Raw genomic sequence first — 17041 nt, 5'->3', positions numbered from 1 at the left:
TCGATCAGCCCACCTTATTGGACCACCTCGCCATTTTAGGTAAAGCAATCAAGTTTCTTGTGGATTGAACCGTGTCTTTATAACCGGACTAGATGTGCGTGTTTTTTAAATAATTCTATTTATAGAAACAAAATGTGTTGTTTTTTTTTTCTTTAGTAAGCGAAGACAATCTAGTGAATCTATATTGCCAAGATTAAAATAATCTTATACTTCTTTTTCAATGTTAGAGTACTTTTGTGTGTAGAGTTGTAGACTATTAGGACTAGCCTACTATAAAAACTTTCTGTAGACTTTTTAAAATTTATTTTAGTAATGATAAAACTATTATTGTGTGGATTTTTATATGGATATTGATTTGGATAAGTATATCCACGTGATTGGTAAGTAGGAAGGTATAGGATTGCAAACTTTTATAGAAAGTAACGGGATTAGTCATTGGTGTGGTAATATGATTGGCAGTTATTTAAAGCCACGCCTATATTATATTTGGCTCAATTACAGGTTTACAGGGGAAAAAAACACACTCTCTTTGCTTCCTCTTTCTTCTCTTTTCTGTCTTCATTCTCTCTTTCACCCCTCTCTTTCCTCGATAGTCTACTCTCTTTTACTTTTTCTTCTCTCTCTCCCCTCACTGCTATAATTTCTCTCTTTTCTCTATCTCTCTCTTCTACTAACTACTCTTTTTCGCCTCTTTTCCGTTCTCTCTTAGCTTTTTCTCTTTTCTACTCTTTTTTTGTATTTCTCTTCTCTAATCTTTCTCCACTTCTATCTCTTTTTCTCTTTTTTTTTCTCTCTATCTTTTATCTCCCGTATAAGTCCTGACTTTGGAATGCTTATGTACAAAATGATAACACAGACCTCTTCATTTAGAGAACCCATTTAAGGTCCGCCCTTGCAACTAATGTTGGTCTGGTGTCCGCTGTGATCGCCTCCAGCTGGTTCCGGTTTGCATCTCCGTCCGCTTAGCAATATCCTGCTTTGTGATTTACGAAAATTCAGTACATCACTTACATCGCTCACATCACTTACATCGCTCACATCACTTACATCGCTCACACACTTACATCGCTCACATCACTTACATCGCTCACATCACTTACATCGCTCACATCACTTACAGCGCTCACATCACTTACAGCGCTCACATCACTTTAGAAAGATGTGCGTAAAATCACAAGACTTCCAGTCTCAAAGCTTTTTTTCTGTAGCAAACCCCAGAGACACCCATTGTGGCGCTACATTTGAAAAGGCACCCTGAAGGGCAGTCACCTTGATGGTCAGCCCATTGGTGGGCAGTCACCTAAAAGGGCAGTTACCTAGATGGGTAGTCACTTAGTTGGGCAGTCACCTAGATGGGCAGTCTTCTTGATGGACATTCACCTAGATGGGCAGTCACCTCAATGGGCAGTCTCCTAGATGGGCAGTCACCTAAAAGGGCAGTTACCTAGATGGGTAGTCACCTAGTTGGGCAGTCACCTAAATAGGCATTCACCTAGATGGACAGTCACCTAAATGGGCAGTCTCCTAGATGAGCAGTCCCCTTGATGGTCAGTCACCTAGATGGACAGTCAACTAGATGGGCAGTCCACTTGATGGACAGTCACCTAAATGGGCAGTCTCCTAGATGAGCAGTCCCCTTTGATGGGCAGTCACCTAGATGGACAGTCACCTAAATGGGCAGTCTCCTAGATGAGCAGTCCCCTTGATGGGCAGTCACCTAGATGGACAGTCAACTAGATGGGCAGTCACCTAGATAAGCAGTCCTCTAAATGGACAGTCCCCTAGACGGACAGACAGTCCCCTAGATGGACAGGCAGTTCCCTAGATGGACAGACAGTCCCCTTGATAGGGAGTCTTTCACACTGTGTTGTTATTTCGGTGTTAGGGCAAAGCATTTTCCCATATTTATCTTGTGTAACTTAGTTCACTAACAGCTTGAAACTGTCAGAACACATGTCTACATCCAAATCAATAAATTATGTAGGCTACTAAGAAGATACGATCTGAATTTTATCTGCACACTCTGAGTAAAATTAAGATCTGGTTCTGTTTTGCGCAGTGGTTCTCATGTTATAAGAGAATCAGAGAAAGTGTATTGACAGTGAGCCCAACTTTGTTAAACTATAATGGAAAGGTTCAATCATGTATTGTATTTTTTTTTAAAACAGAAGCTAAATTAATATTTAATTACTTTAATACTTTATTCTTGTCGGATTGTCTATAATCATAACACAAGATCAAATTAGCCTGCTTCTAGTACAATCAGTGGCGTAGCTAGGGTGGGGGGTGGAGGGGGGGAGAATTAGAAAATCCCCCCGGGCCCCACTTTAGAGGGGCCCCCAAATGAGTGATTTTTACATTAAGAATTAAATATTATGCTAAATGCAGGGGCCCCCAAAGAGGTCAAGCCCCCGGGCCCCCAAACGAGGAAAAATTCCTATCTACGCCCCTGAGTACAATGTTTTGACGTTGAAAGGGCATTAAACATGGTTATATTTGAGTGAAAAAAAAAGCCTGACCTAATCCAAATGTAACAACTCGGCAATTATAATCAGAAAAAAAAAATTGCCAAGTATTTAAGTCTACAACCAGAAACAATAATCATTAATTAATATATAGAATATGGATCTTTATATCATAAATAACAGATACAGTGACAGATATTTATTTATGAAGTTTATTTTAGGTTTAGGTAAAACTAGTGTCTCTCCCCACTTTAACATTTACAGCGTTCTTCAAATGCTGCTAGACTTGTGATTTATTCTGCCTCTAGCGTTAGTGTCGGTTCACGGACAGGTCCCAAACAGCAAACATTTCCACTTGATTATTACGTTATTAATTGTTTAGAAAAAAATAAAAGATCAAAATGTTCAATATCAGTTCAACTCAGACGAGAATGAGATTGCTAATTACAATAATGAGAAAGCATTTTCCAGAGTGCAACTAAACATTGCTACATCACTACATCACTACATCGCTACATTGCTACATCGCTACATCGCTACATCACTACATCGCTACATCACTACATCTCTGCATCACTACATCACATCACTACATCGCAACATCACTACATCGCAACATCACTACATCTCTGCATCACTACATCACATCACTACATCGCAACATCACTACATCGCTACATCACTACATCACATCACTACATCTCTGCATCACTACATCACATCACTACATCTCTGCATCACTACATCACATCACTACATCGCTACATCACTACATCTCTGCATCACTACATCACATCACTACATCGCAACATCACTACATCACTACATCACATCGCTACATCGCTACATCACTACATCACATCGCTACATCACTACATCACTACATCGCTACATGGCTACAAAAAAAAACACAAGTTTTACGTTGTATTACATCAACTGATCTTGAATCGCACTTGGTCTGTCTCTAAATGTCTAAATTGTACGAGAGAGAGAGAGAGAGAGAGAGATTAAGGCTAATGTTAGTTTTCTGAACAGTGAGCGGTTTGAATTAACCTAATACTGTTGAAAATCCGTTAGTAGACAGAGAAAATTGTCGTATTGTTAGAAGTTCAACAATATTTATTTATTTATTTATGTGTATCTTTATGCGTCAGCAAGCTCTGGATTTCTATTGCAGATTAACAAGAGAAATCAAAGTTACAGTGAATCAAATAGGGCAACCAAGGGGGCTGGGGGGAACGATAAGCATGTGATTCGGAATGACTATTTCTATGATAGGTGAGGAGTTCATGAAATACAAATACAGTGGCAAATAAATCCCCAAATGATTTGTAGAGTAAAACAGGTTTTGAACCCATTTGCCTCCCCTGCCATTGTCGTCCCTCCACAGAATGACCATGAGTGCGGATGTATTTTAGGGCGCGTATGCAGAGAAAAAAGATAAAATTAAGATCGTATCTTCTCAGTAGCCTACATAATTTATTGATTTGGATGTAGGGGGAAAAAGAAAGAGAGACAGAGTGAGAGAGAGATAAAGAGAGAGAGAGAGAGAGTCATGAATATATAAGTTCTTCTGAAGAACGATAGAACCGCTCCTCCAGGAGTCCTATTACATCGTCTATTTAACTTCTGTCTCCACTTACCACTAGATCTGCCAATCAGTCAAAGCCGATCCACGAAATCTGAGACTTTTAACGGCTGGTCTTTTGTATTCATTATGGGCTTATTAAACTTCAAAGTCAACCGTAGGATTCTTTTTCTTTATTCTGAACCACTAAACATGACATTAGGATAATTGGCACTTTAAAATAAGATAAAGCGCTAACTTATAATATGTGCTGTACATTTTACCTTTACCTATCCCTTAGTCTGTTGGACCGTTGGGGCACCAGGCAAGACTTGTCGACCGTCTTTCTCCATTCCTCCCTTTTGTTTTGCCTTGTTTAGAACCTCTGTCAATGGCAGGCTCGTCCATTCTTTAATGTCCTCCCATCGCTTTTTCTGTCTGCCTCTTCTTCTTTCCCTGGCACTGTTCCCTGAAGGAAGGTCTTTGCGAGCCCCGTAGATCTTGTAATGTGGCCATAGGTTTTAAGCTTTCGTCTTTTTACAATAGTTAGCAGGTCGTCATGGGCTCCGATCGCTGCAGTAACCCTGTCTCTGATTTCTTGGTTTGTGATGCGGTCTTTGAATGTGATGCCTAGGATCCTTCTGTAGCATCTCAATTCCATTGCTAGGATCCTCCTCTCTAGCTCTGCATTCAACGACTCGCAAGCATATAAATATGTGGCCATGACCAGGGAGCCCATCAGTCTGATTTTGGTGCCGAGGGCTAAGACCTTGTCTTTCCATATTATTTTAAGTTTTGAAAGGGCTGCTGTGGACTGTGCTATTCGGGCCAATAATTCGGGTTTTGTTCCCTCATCTGAGACAATAGCTCCGAGGTATTTGAAGCTGTTAACACTTTTCAGCTTTTCACCTCCAATACTGATGCCTCTTTTAAAGCCCTGTTGGCTATTGGTCATAATTTGGGTTTTTACTACATTTATTTGCATGCCATGTGCTGCGGAAGTCTTGTCAAGGCTGTACATAGCCCTTGGGAATCGAAAGCATTTTGTTCATACCATTTTGAAACTGGCCTATTTAGGAAGCTCGGAAAATTTAAAATTGACAAAGAAATAGTTAACCTTTTTATACAGCAACCATCAGTAGTCTAATTACCTTTGCCATCACCAGCTGGTATGGTAATACTTGACTGGGGCCTAGATATCGACTAAATAGACTAATTTAAAAAAGCATCCTATATCACTATTCACTACCATCTCTTGAAGAACTTTTTCATGATAAGATGCCTTTCCAAAACATTAAGTCCTTAAAGACAACCTGCACCCATTAAACCCACAGTTACATCAGATCTGAACTGATCGGCTCCTCTCCATTAAAATAGAACACAAAGATGTTAAAACTCCTTCATTCCACATTCAGTCCGGACTGTCAAAAGGTGTTTCAACCACCAAGTACATAGAAACACAATTCATTAAACGCTGCTTGTGAATATGTGTCTTTCGTGTATGAATGTTTATCGTGTTTGCATCTATATTGTTATTGTTATATTGATAGCAGTAATAGTGAGGTGGACAATTGAAGTCAAACTGAATTTCCATTTTCTTGGACCAATAAAATTATCCTATCTTATATTGAGGGCCGGATTTACTTAAGTGGAGGCCCCTGGACAATATTTTTTTGTGGTGCCCTCTACACTTTTTTTTGAAAGTTTTAGATAAAAAAAATAATATTAATATCAAAAGGCAAGACATATTTTAGAAGAAAGAAATAGAATACTTGTACACAGGGCCGGCCCTAACAATTGCGGGGCCCTATGCGAAACGGATTGCGCGGGGCCCAGTCTGGGTAAGGATAATAATAATAAGTGAAAATTAAGATTTCGTACTAGAAAATAAAATCGTCCTTGTATTTTATTTATACAATATGTACAGTTCTTTACTCACACAATAGACTTGGAAGAACACTAAAAAAAAAAATTCTCACGCGTAGGATTGGCGTTTTCCATATTGGAAGACACCCCAAGATTACAACTTTGTCTATTTTTTCCGAAGATTTTAATAATTTCAGGAGAATTCCAGGACTTTTTGTGTATTTCAAAATTTCAGAAGATTAAGTTATAATTGTTTAATTGTATAATTTACGCCTAGAATTAGTGCGGAGGCCTATGAAAGTGCGGGCTCACTGCGGCCGCATAGGTTCCAGTGACCTAAGGCCGGCCCTGCTTGTACATTTAATCTCATTTTCGTTATTTTTTGTTTTAATTGTATGCATAATTTGGTTTTAATATATATATATATAGTTATGGGTAAGGCCTTGGCTTAAAGCACTGCGTAAACCGGAGTTGCCTACAAGCGGACATTACTTAACAACGACAGTGTTGTCAACCGTAAGATTTGAAGTGTTGTCGGTAAAAATGCGAAAACATAATGTTTACAAATAAAACGTATAGGTTTCTGACCAGTCGAAATTCGGATATTTTAAAATTTCTCTTATGGGGGGCCCCCCTCTCTTGTGGATATCTCGGGGCAGTAGCCCCGCTTGCCCTCCCTTATATCCTGCCCTCCTTCTCTTCTTCTGACTATTTTCGTATCACAAAAATTAGAGACGGGCTCAGCAATTGCCCTGAAAGTGAAATAAAACTCACCAGCGTCGTGACTGACTCCATACGATAGTAGTGTGAGTTCAGGACAACGAGCTTTTGATTTCTCCTACTCTCCAAAGAGAATCGACTTTATTTTTCTCCTCTGTGTTCGACTTCGTTGTTAGTAATCTATATATATATAAGTTATTTAAGTTAATGTTGACTAGTCTAAGTTAATGTTGTCCAGTCTAAGTTAATGTTGTCCAGTCTAAGTTAATGTTGTCCAGTCTAAGTTAATGTTGTCAAGTCTAAGTTAATGTTGTCCAGTCTAAGTAATGTTGTCCAGTCTAAGTTAATGTTGTCCAGTCTAAGTTAATGTTGTCCAGTCTAAGTTAATGTTGTCAAGTCTAAGTTAATGTTGTCCAGTCTAAGTAATGTTGTCCAGTCTAAGTTAATGTTGTCCAGTCTAAGTAATGTTGTCCAGTCAAAGTAATGTTGTCCAGTCAACGTAATGTTGTTCAGTCTAAGTCAGGGGCTCTCAACCTGTGGATCGCGCCCCCCTTGTGGGTCGAATTACGATTTGCCAGGGGTCGGCTAAGACTATCGAAAATATGGATTGTTTTTGTCTACTCTTCTATTGCTGTTTGTGTGTGTTGGGAGGGGGGTCGCGGCAGAGTGAGGTATTGTAAAAAGGGGTCGCCGGGCTTAAAAGGTTGAGAACCGCTGGTCTAAGTAATGTTGTCCAGTCAAAGTAATGTTGTCCAGTCTAAGTAATGTTGTCCAGTTTAAGTAATGTTGTCCAGTTTAAGCAATGTTGTCCAGTCTAAGTAATATTGTCCAGTCTAAGTAATGTTGTCCAGTCTAAGTAATGTCCAGTCTAAGTAATGTCCAGTCTAAGTGGCCCAGCCTAATGTGTTGGCATGAATCCAGCCTTATTTTTTTATTTTTTTACTGATGTTGTCATGTGTCTCAGTTTACTTCCCTAATATTTGTCCGGTGTTCGGCATCAATTGTCGCCACGAAAATAATAATAGATAGCGAAAAGGGGTTTACCCGTTAAGCATATTCATATCAAATGTAAAATACTGTGACAACAGGTTTACCCGATTTGTTAGAGTTCATTTCTTAGAGATAAATTTAGTTTTTTTTTATTTTTTGGGGCCCCCCGGTAACGGGAGGAACATTGAACATACACTACGGTCTCCGACATGATTCAGGAAACATTTATGCCAAGTTTTATCAAGATTGGACCAACGGTTTTGATTTCTATCTATTCGGGACATACATACATACGCCTTACAGTCTTCTTTATATATTAGACAAGATTGGACAATCGGTTTTGATTTCTATGCGGGACTGCGGGACATACATACATACGCCTTACTTTCTTCTTTACATATTAGATATATATATTGATTATGTATATTTTATTAGCATACACCGCGTTGGTTGTTTAGGGTTTTGTTTTGGTCCTAACAATAATCTTTTGAAAAAACCTAGGGTCTGAAAAAAAACAACCCATTCCAGATACTTGGGAATGGACGTCATCAAGCTTTCAAAGATGAATTGAAAGAACTTTTTTTTTTTTTAATTTTTATTCTACCGTGAAAATTAAAAGAATCAATAAATCGATCTTTTCAAGTTGATATGCTCTTCGGGGAAATCAACTAAAGAAACTATTCAACATTAGAAACAATGGACGTACGTCTGCAATGGTTTTCTTTCGAGCTTAAATAATAAAGAAAGTTAAGTCGCTGTTGTGGTGTGTTTCTCAAAGATCAAGCTATTGCTAAGGCTTCAATCTACCAGTCAACAATCCTTTCGCTGGTTGCAAGGCTTCCTAAAATGTAAGCTATAACTGAGAATAAACAATATGAATAATTATCAGATTGGAAGACTCGGGTTCGAATCTCAATGCAGTCTTAAAATTGTACACGATCTCTAGAAGAACTGAAGCTTTAAAAAAAAGCAATTGTTTTAGGATACAGTAAAATTGAAATATGTCACGTGGTGTACTCGTCAAGGTGACAAGAGAAGTGTAAACAGGAAGTTTATTTACTAATTGCGTTCTCGAAGATTCGAGTTTCTAAACAGAAATCTCCTCACATCTCAAACAAGACCAAAATAAGAATCTGTAACTCGAATGTCAAGGCGGTATGGTTCTGAAACATGGAGAACATCGAAGTTGGGAATGTTTTACTGTCACATTGATACTGTTTTTGTTGGACAGCTTTAAGATTTCTGTGTCTGGTATGTGGTCGGACCAACGCACCATATAGATAGGTGGAAGGAGTTTAACTTTTTGATAGGGCAGGACTATATAAGAGTGACGGGAGAACTACAGCACTGTAGACTTTCAGTTTTATGGTTAGGCTTATAATCTAGGAATGTCATTGTAACAAAATAAAAATATTTTTTTTGTTCCAAGTATGTTTATCGACCTTGTGTAAATTTATTTTTGTTATGACAGTAGACGATCCATCACAGGTCGACCCTCAACGGCCCACAAGAAGTGGACTGTTCAAAATGATTGCAGTCGAGTGGATTGTTGAAGATTACCATTGTTTCTGCTGATTTATTCTCCTCTTACGATTCTCTAAACTGTTCTAAAAATGCTTTAATACAGTTGCTTTTAGTTCTACATTCTTTACAGAGAAACTGGTTAAAGTCACCAGAGAGACAATCTGTAAATTGTTTAACAAGGTTTTTAATATTATTAAAAAAAAAACGGAAAATAAACAAACAAAACATTGAAACTGTTGAGAAACATAGCGGTGACATTATATGATGAATGACCGTTCACCTGCTGGCTGCAGCGTCTTCCTTTTATAGCGTTCTGTATTTACCAGCAGACAACATGGCCAGATTTTTGTCTCTACAGTGGCTAAATTTAAGCAATAAAAAATGTGGACAAACAAGTCGGCATAAGTTTGGCTGGTGTGGGCCTTGTTAAAATAACAAAACAAATAGTTAAACGCTTTGCATTTCCAATTGCTTTATTTTCTGTTTTCATTGAGTATTTATAAAAATAGATTTGAGAATATTCATCGTCACATTACATAATTGGATTGAATTCACAAAACTGTTGAAAGGTAATGCATTTTAATCTTAAAGATATAGTGCAGTAGTTTAAAATTCGAGCACAAAGAACCAGTAAAGTCTTTATTATCTCCCTTGAGTTTAATATTAATGATAGCTTCAGCTTTTGAAACTTACGTAGACTATATATGCCTATATGGAGAAACAGATTTGTATTTTCATAGTATACGATCGTCGTTTTATATATTGTACCTCGTGACAGCTAATACAATTTAACTGTTGTAGGCGTATGACTTTCTTAACGCTGAACTTGATTGAAACTTAAACAAACTGCCTTTGAAACCAAAATGAAAAATTTAACTTTTATTACAAAGCTTGTATCAACTCGCTAGCATATATGTCTGTCAGGTAAAAAGTTTGTACACCTTATTTCTCCCACAACCATTGTCGGATCAAGTTGAAACTTTGCCACAATTATTCATTGACATAGACAAGACAGGAATCAATCAGAAAAAGTAACCTATTAGTAAATTATTTAGTGGTAATCAATTACTTTGTTGGTACCAACAAGGGAAATTTATCCTTCAGTATTCACATATATGGTTAAATATGTAGGGTTTTGTCCCCTTAGAAAAGGTTATTCCTCCCTCACCCATTCTCGGATCAAATTGAAACTTTGAACAATTATTTATTGAACCTAACAAACCATGAATTAATTCATTCATTGTTGGTTATTAATTATTTTGTTTGATATCGAATAAAGGAAGTCACTTCTACATTTTTGAGAGATATTGTTGTAAGTGCGGAGTTTTTTCCCTTAGATAAGCTTTGTTTTTTTTTTATTTTTATTTTTCAAAAATATTTTGCTTGTTTGCAATATATAATATATACAGCTTTCAACTTCAATATAGATATAGATCTATATAGAACCACAAATGTACTAAAAAAGATATTGAACAATTGAAACACGATACAACTCTGTTTAAAATGACACGTCTTTCTGTCTCTCGTCTTTCAGGCTTGTTCTCTCCCCTTTCAACTTTCATTCCCATGTCTATAAACTCAACTGCGTTAGATTTACATATAGTTACATCAGAATTTATTCAGCCAATAGAAACACATTATCTGCCACAGTCTTATTTAATGTTACATCAGAATTTATTCTGCCAATAGAAACACAACATCTGCCTAAGTTTTACTCAATGTTACATCAGAATCTATTCTGCCAATAGAAACACATTATCTGCCACAGTCTTATTTAATGTTACATCAGAATCTATTCAGCCAATAGAAAGACGTACATACACTCTACCACAGTAGGTCAGTATCTAGATTTAATTGATTAAATACGATACTGACATATTTTATGAAGTCATACATTCTTAAGATTGCGAGCTATATAGAAATGCTAAATTAATGAGTTTATTTCACGTGCTCTGAGAGATGGGTCTAGATTCTTGCTTGGTTTTTCTAAGTTTGAGCTTACAGCTATAAATAATTGAAACGCGTAACTTGGCATCGCGACCTGGAGCTAGCGCATGTTAAGTAAAAAAAACAACGATCGAATGGCGACATATTTAAAACAATTCAACTCATTGAAAACAGCTGCTTCACTTTAGGTAGAAAGGCCTCTCTCTCTCTCTCTCTTTCTCTCCCTCTTTCACTCAAACACGTTCTCCGTTTTTTCGTATTTTCTGTTTAGCGTTGTGATTAAAATATGTAAATGCAGTTAGTAGATAGGTATTGAAGTGCTGCTAATGTGGGCTTCGACAATGTGTAGTTGGCAGCTCGGCTCACTATTACGTCATACTGAAGGTATAGTTACAGAAACAATGACGTATTGAGCTTTAAATGTTATATTGAAACTAATTAGATATTTTATATAGTATCAACATGAACATTTATATATAACACGCTTTATTCAGTTCATAATAAGCCTGGTAACCACTTTCAAAAAAACGTAAATTCGATCTTTTTGGCCACATCACAAGATCCTCAGGGCTCGCAAAGACCTTCCTTAAGGGAACAGTACCAGGAAAAAGAAGAAAAGGAAGACAGAGGATGCGATGGAAAGACAGCATTAAAAATTGGGCTGATCTGTCATTGATTGAAATTCTACCAAAAGCAAAGGACAGGGAGGAATGGAGAAACGGCTGAACGATCTTGTGTAGTGCCCCAACGGTTCAACACATTTAGGAAAAGGTGAAGGTGAATAAGACCAACAAGTTTTAAAATGTTCTATACGTACAACATATACAAATATATATTGGAATGAACAGACGGCGCGGTTAGAGGCAGGGCCCTCGGAAATAGTATTTATGTCGAGGGTCCCAGTGGAGGTGGTCGTGCGTGACTGGTCGACACATGTGACCGAGGACAATGTACCCTACTGCCGGCGATCAAACGTGACATATGGGAACGTATAGGGCCTATATATATATATATTTATATAGGCCTAAATATGTGTATATATGGTTGTTTTCAGTCACAAAGCGACAATGGATCATGTCGTACAAATGATGAGATGAACGCTTGAGCGTTACCTATGGTCAGAACAATGTCGCCCACACAGCAGTTATATAGTTGTTTGAGTGTGTGTGTGTGTGTGTGTTTGTCTATAAGTAGCTCCAAAGCTTCAAACGTGAACGAAAGAGAAGAGACGAAGGACACATCTTCCTTTTTGAGGTCGCGTCTTCCCTCCGGCAGGTATTGGCTTAAAGTGTAAGATATTTCCTCTTAACTCTTAAAACGCGTGTGGTAGATTAGCCTCTAAACCTCAGAATTGTATTTCCATTTTGTATGCACTCATTGTAAAACAGCTCAGCACTTTAAGGGTTAATCTGTATTTTTTAAATTGCAATGGCATATTATCCAGAAATCGAATTCATTTTTTGTTTATATCTTTCTGTTTAAAGTTTCAACACACAAACTCCCATGATGCCTCGTTATGCATACAACATGGGGTATTGATGCTAATGATGTTGCCAGTATTTCATCTTGAAATCATTTACAAGGCATTAACACTTTCTCTCCGTAATTATTTACCACATTCTGGTGAAATCAACGTTGGTATCGTCATTTAGGAGAGAAAGAGTTAAGATGACAAAATGTCTGACAACATCCGCGACACTTCGTTTACAGTGATGTTTTTTTTAAATCTTATCTTATAAATTATCTTATATATTACAGACGTTACTACGCGTGTACAGTGGTGTTTGTATGTTCACAGCTGTTTATACAAAACCTGTTACTAAGAGCTTCTAGTGTCTGTGAATTTTTCTTGACAGTCACAGCACAAACAAAAGAAAGAAATAGATTCAAAATTTAGAGACATTCTTCTCTCAAAGTAAAATCTAAAAAAAATATAGTTCCACGAATTTGCTAACCTAAGTTTTCAACTATTGCAAACAGCCATATGGTCTGACTAATATACTATTTATTATATACTATTTATTATAGTAGTTTTGTAGTTTTTGATTAGTTGACCCATTTCATCTATTCAATTGTAGAACCTCCTGTTCGGAAGCTACACACTTTACCTTTCAACTACCTCGTCTCCTTAAAGCAGCGGTTCTCAACCTTTTAAGCTTGGCGACCCCTTTTTACAATCCCCATCTCAGCCGCGACCCCCCCCCCCCAAGCAATAGAAGAATAGACAGAATACAATCCATATTTTCGATGGACTTAGGTGACCCCTGACAAATCGTCAATCGACCCCCCCAAGGGGTCGCGATCCACAGGTTGAGAACCCCTGCCTTAAAGTATGTGTAGCCTCTAGGTAAATCCAGGCCAGCACCTTGCTATAACGTCTGAACTGAATAATGAAATGTCCCAGGCCTGTTATGTTAATCGACATCTCAACTAGTACTTTGTTTTGACAGCTTCCACCGTGACATAGGACTTTGTAGTCTCACATCAAACCTGAGGCCTCTAGTGATTAATTAATTTGAAGTGAAAGTTGCCCGACATTCATTCTTCCAAAGAAACTTATTTTGATAGCTCAAAACTTTAACAAACACGGAACAATTTTAACTGTAAGGAACTAGCATGGTGTTGGAAGACTTACTAACTAATTACACGAATAATATATATTTTTAAAAATTAATTACTACTTTATGTTTAAGCGATATTAGAATGATAATGATAACAATAATCTTTATTATCCCTGAAGAAATTGTTTTACTATTGTGCATTACAAAAAAAAAATCCAGGACGCTCATTCTTTTTATTACTTTTTTTTTATAAATGCATTTAGAAAGCGATCACGGTAATATTCACACAGATACCTCCTTCTTATCCTTCCACCTTTTTCCTAACTGGTCCAGCTAAGCGAATGGATCATAACGTATGTATCTAGCTAAAAGCATGACATTGCGCTAAACAAAAAAAATGGTAAAACGATTTCTAGTTTCACAGATTTATGATTATTAGTCTAGATCTATGACAAATTTATTTACATGACTGATCTAAACTAATTGATACAACTACGCATTTTTTTTTAGAAAGTATTTTTTATTATTTTCTTGTTTCTTTCTCTATCATTGCTGATACACACTGAACGCTCCTATATAAGTGGCCTTTATTTAAAGTTTTACTGCTAAAACAAATGTCAACATATGAACGCCGCAGCGGACGCCCTAAGGTGTTGCATTCAATCGAAACGAACCTCTGCGGCTTCATTGTTCTTTGTCTATGGGCAGAAACATCGAAGGGCATATATTTCCGTGCCAAGGGCTGGATGTAGTCCGCAGGCTGTAGTTTGGGTATCAATAATTTTTCCACTGTGTCTATAGATAGTTCAGGCCTTGCGTCATTATTCAATAAGTTGTGCAAGTGAGTGTGAGTATTTATTTGTGTGAATATGTGCGGGAGTGTCAAAATTAATTCTTATTTTTATAACAGGGTTTCTAATGTATATTTCATTAATATTCTTATTGATAATGTCAATATTATTTAACCTCATAGTGGCATTTATTTTACAGAGATAATACATCTTCTAGCAAAAGAAAGATAAAAAGACCACATCAATATAGTCCTTGTCAAAAGTCATTGAATGCGGTTCAGTCTAACTAGGTTTAGTTGCTTGGAGTCTTACAGATATGTGTGTGTGTGTGTGTGTGTGTGTGCGCGTGCGTGTGCGTGTGCGTGTGCGTGCGTGTGTGTGTGCGTGTGTGTGTGTGGAGGGGGGTCGGGCTCATGAACCCAAAGCTAGTGACATAATCAAATTCATGATCCATTGCTTGGAGTCTTACAGATATATATATATATATATATATATATATATATATATATATATATATATATATATATATATATATATATATATATATATATATATATATATATATATATGTATATGTGTGTGTGTGTGTGTGTGTGTATGTGTGTGTGTGTGTGTGTGTGTGTGTGTGTGTGTGTGTGTGTGTGTGTGGAGGGGGGTCGGGCTCATGAACCCAAAGCTAGTGACATAATCAAATTAATGATCCATGAGTCATAATCAAAACTATGATACATAATGTATCTGTGCTTCATTAAATTTATAACGACCTGTATGTGATCAGTCAGCGGTTTGGTCGATATAGATCAGAGACTTAACAGGAATCGTATTTTTTATGAATATAAATGTGTCTACCTTTTAAAAAAAACGTGACCGGAAAATTGACATGCAGTTTTGAATATTAAGTCACGAGTGACATCTGTCCTAGTTTTTAAGGCAAAGGGAATTTTTTTTTTATTTGTTTCGTTGAGATTTCAGGACAGTATAGAATATAAAGATTTGCATATAATGTAAGAAAGTGATTTTTTATATGACCCAACCCAAGTATTAACCCTTCAAGTGCTGAGCTGTTTTACAATGAGTGCATACACAATTCTGATGTTTAGAGGCTAAACTACCACACGCGTTTTAAGGGTTAATGTAACACGCATTGAAGCGAAAGAGGATGGCTCAATTGATTGTGTTTAAAGGCAGCATTCCTGTCCTAGAAAAAAGTAAAAAGTTCCCCTTTCAGACCTTGCAATCTACAAGGCAGATGATGTAAAGGTAATATGTCCATATGACAAGGTCTTCGGGGCTCGCAAAGACCTTCCTTCAGGGAACAGAACCAGGAATGAGAAGAAGAGGCAGACAGAGAATGAGATGGGAAGGCAACATAAAAGAATGGACGGGCCTGCCATTGAAAGAGGTTCTAACTAAGGCGAAAGACAGAGAGGAATGGAGAAAGACGGTCGACTAATCTTGCATGATAAGATAAGATAAGATAGTAATGATACGAGACAGGAACCTGAAAAATGTAGGCCACTGCCCGTTATTGACTGCGTTGCATTGCGATTTTGGATAGAGAATGATTTTAAACGTAGGCTTCCGACGATGGTATCAATTGCTAAAATGTTGCTTATTATTTATGCCACTAGTGCTGCATGTCGAAATGTGTTTTCAGTGTGTGGAGAGACAATGAACGCTCGAAAGGTTAGGCTAATCCCAGATACATTAGAATTGTTGGCGATACAAATACAACAGATACAAACCTTAAGAAATCATCAGTCCAACGTCATCAGAGGCGGCATTAGTAGTGCGCAGGGCCCTATGCTAGTGTCACATCAGGGCCCTGGGTTAGTGTCACATCAGGGCCAGGGATATCTGTGCGAGCAATGGGCTGACGGAAACCAAAGATTCTCTTTATCGCGAAGCTCCGCTAAGTCGCGGGGCCTGGGGCGGTTGCCCCACTTACCAACCCTAAGGTCGCTGTTGAACGTCATAACATTTGTAGCTACATTTGAAGCTTCGATGTCTTGTGCACTTTGGCTGCAGCAATGTGAACTATGAATGCTTAAGGTTGCAATAGCTGATACGTTCCTGTCACGGGTGAATGTGTGAATGTATGGACAATCTATTTTTACAAAGAAGCGAATCACCGGAAGCGTGTTAGTTGCCAAAAGTAGAGAGTGCAGTGTGTGATATGCCGGAAAAGTTCATTAAAGTTGATGTGTATTGATCTAGTTGTTTAGTTGTTTTATTCGTTAATTACAGCGGAACCTCGGGACACCTAGACGCATCGTCAAGGTAGTTGTCAGAGAGTTATAAATAAATATATATTAGGAAAGCTGTAACAGTTGCTATTTTTTTATCATTATGTAAAGTTTCAAGTTCAAGTGTTTTAACTAAAAACTTGCAATGAGCCTTTTTACTTATATTCACTATTGGTTAATTTCATAAAAATTAAACCAAACAAGAAACCGAGTTTTAGATCTGAACCGATCCGAACTGAAATGGAACCATGATCGTTATCGAACCGTACCGAACTCGTACATTACATGTAACCGAACCGGACCGAAACTTCATAAGATGGATTCGATTCCCATTAACCGAATCACTCGATATGACCATTTCAAA

At 37.5% G+C, this 17041-nt stretch overlaps 1 protein-coding gene across 3 annotated transcripts in view; it reads left to right on the top strand.

Moving 5' to 3' along the window:
* LOC106061455 (ATP-binding cassette sub-family C member 4-like) overlaps positions 1-17041 on the top strand; it is a 66337-nt gene continuing 49296 nt past the window's right edge. Inside the window, exon 1 of one of the 3 annotated variants that reach the window (XM_056038975.1) lies at positions 1-39. The gene's annotated coding sequence lies outside the window, so the exon portion shown is untranslated. Of the gene's footprint in view, positions 40-71; positions 381-9535; positions 9702-17041 lie in introns of those variants that run through there. The other 2 variants (XM_056038974.1, XM_056038973.1) reach the window with 2 other exon arrangements.

The sequence above is a fragment of the Biomphalaria glabrata genome, chromosome 8 (genome assembly GCF_947242115.1).
Source record: "Biomphalaria glabrata chromosome 8, xgBioGlab47.1, whole genome shotgun sequence".
Lineage (NCBI taxonomy): Eukaryota > Metazoa > Mollusca > Gastropoda > Planorbidae > Biomphalaria > Biomphalaria glabrata.
The sequence above is the reverse complement of the archived record's forward strand: the minus strand, read 5'-3'. Positions and strand labels throughout refer to the sequence as shown.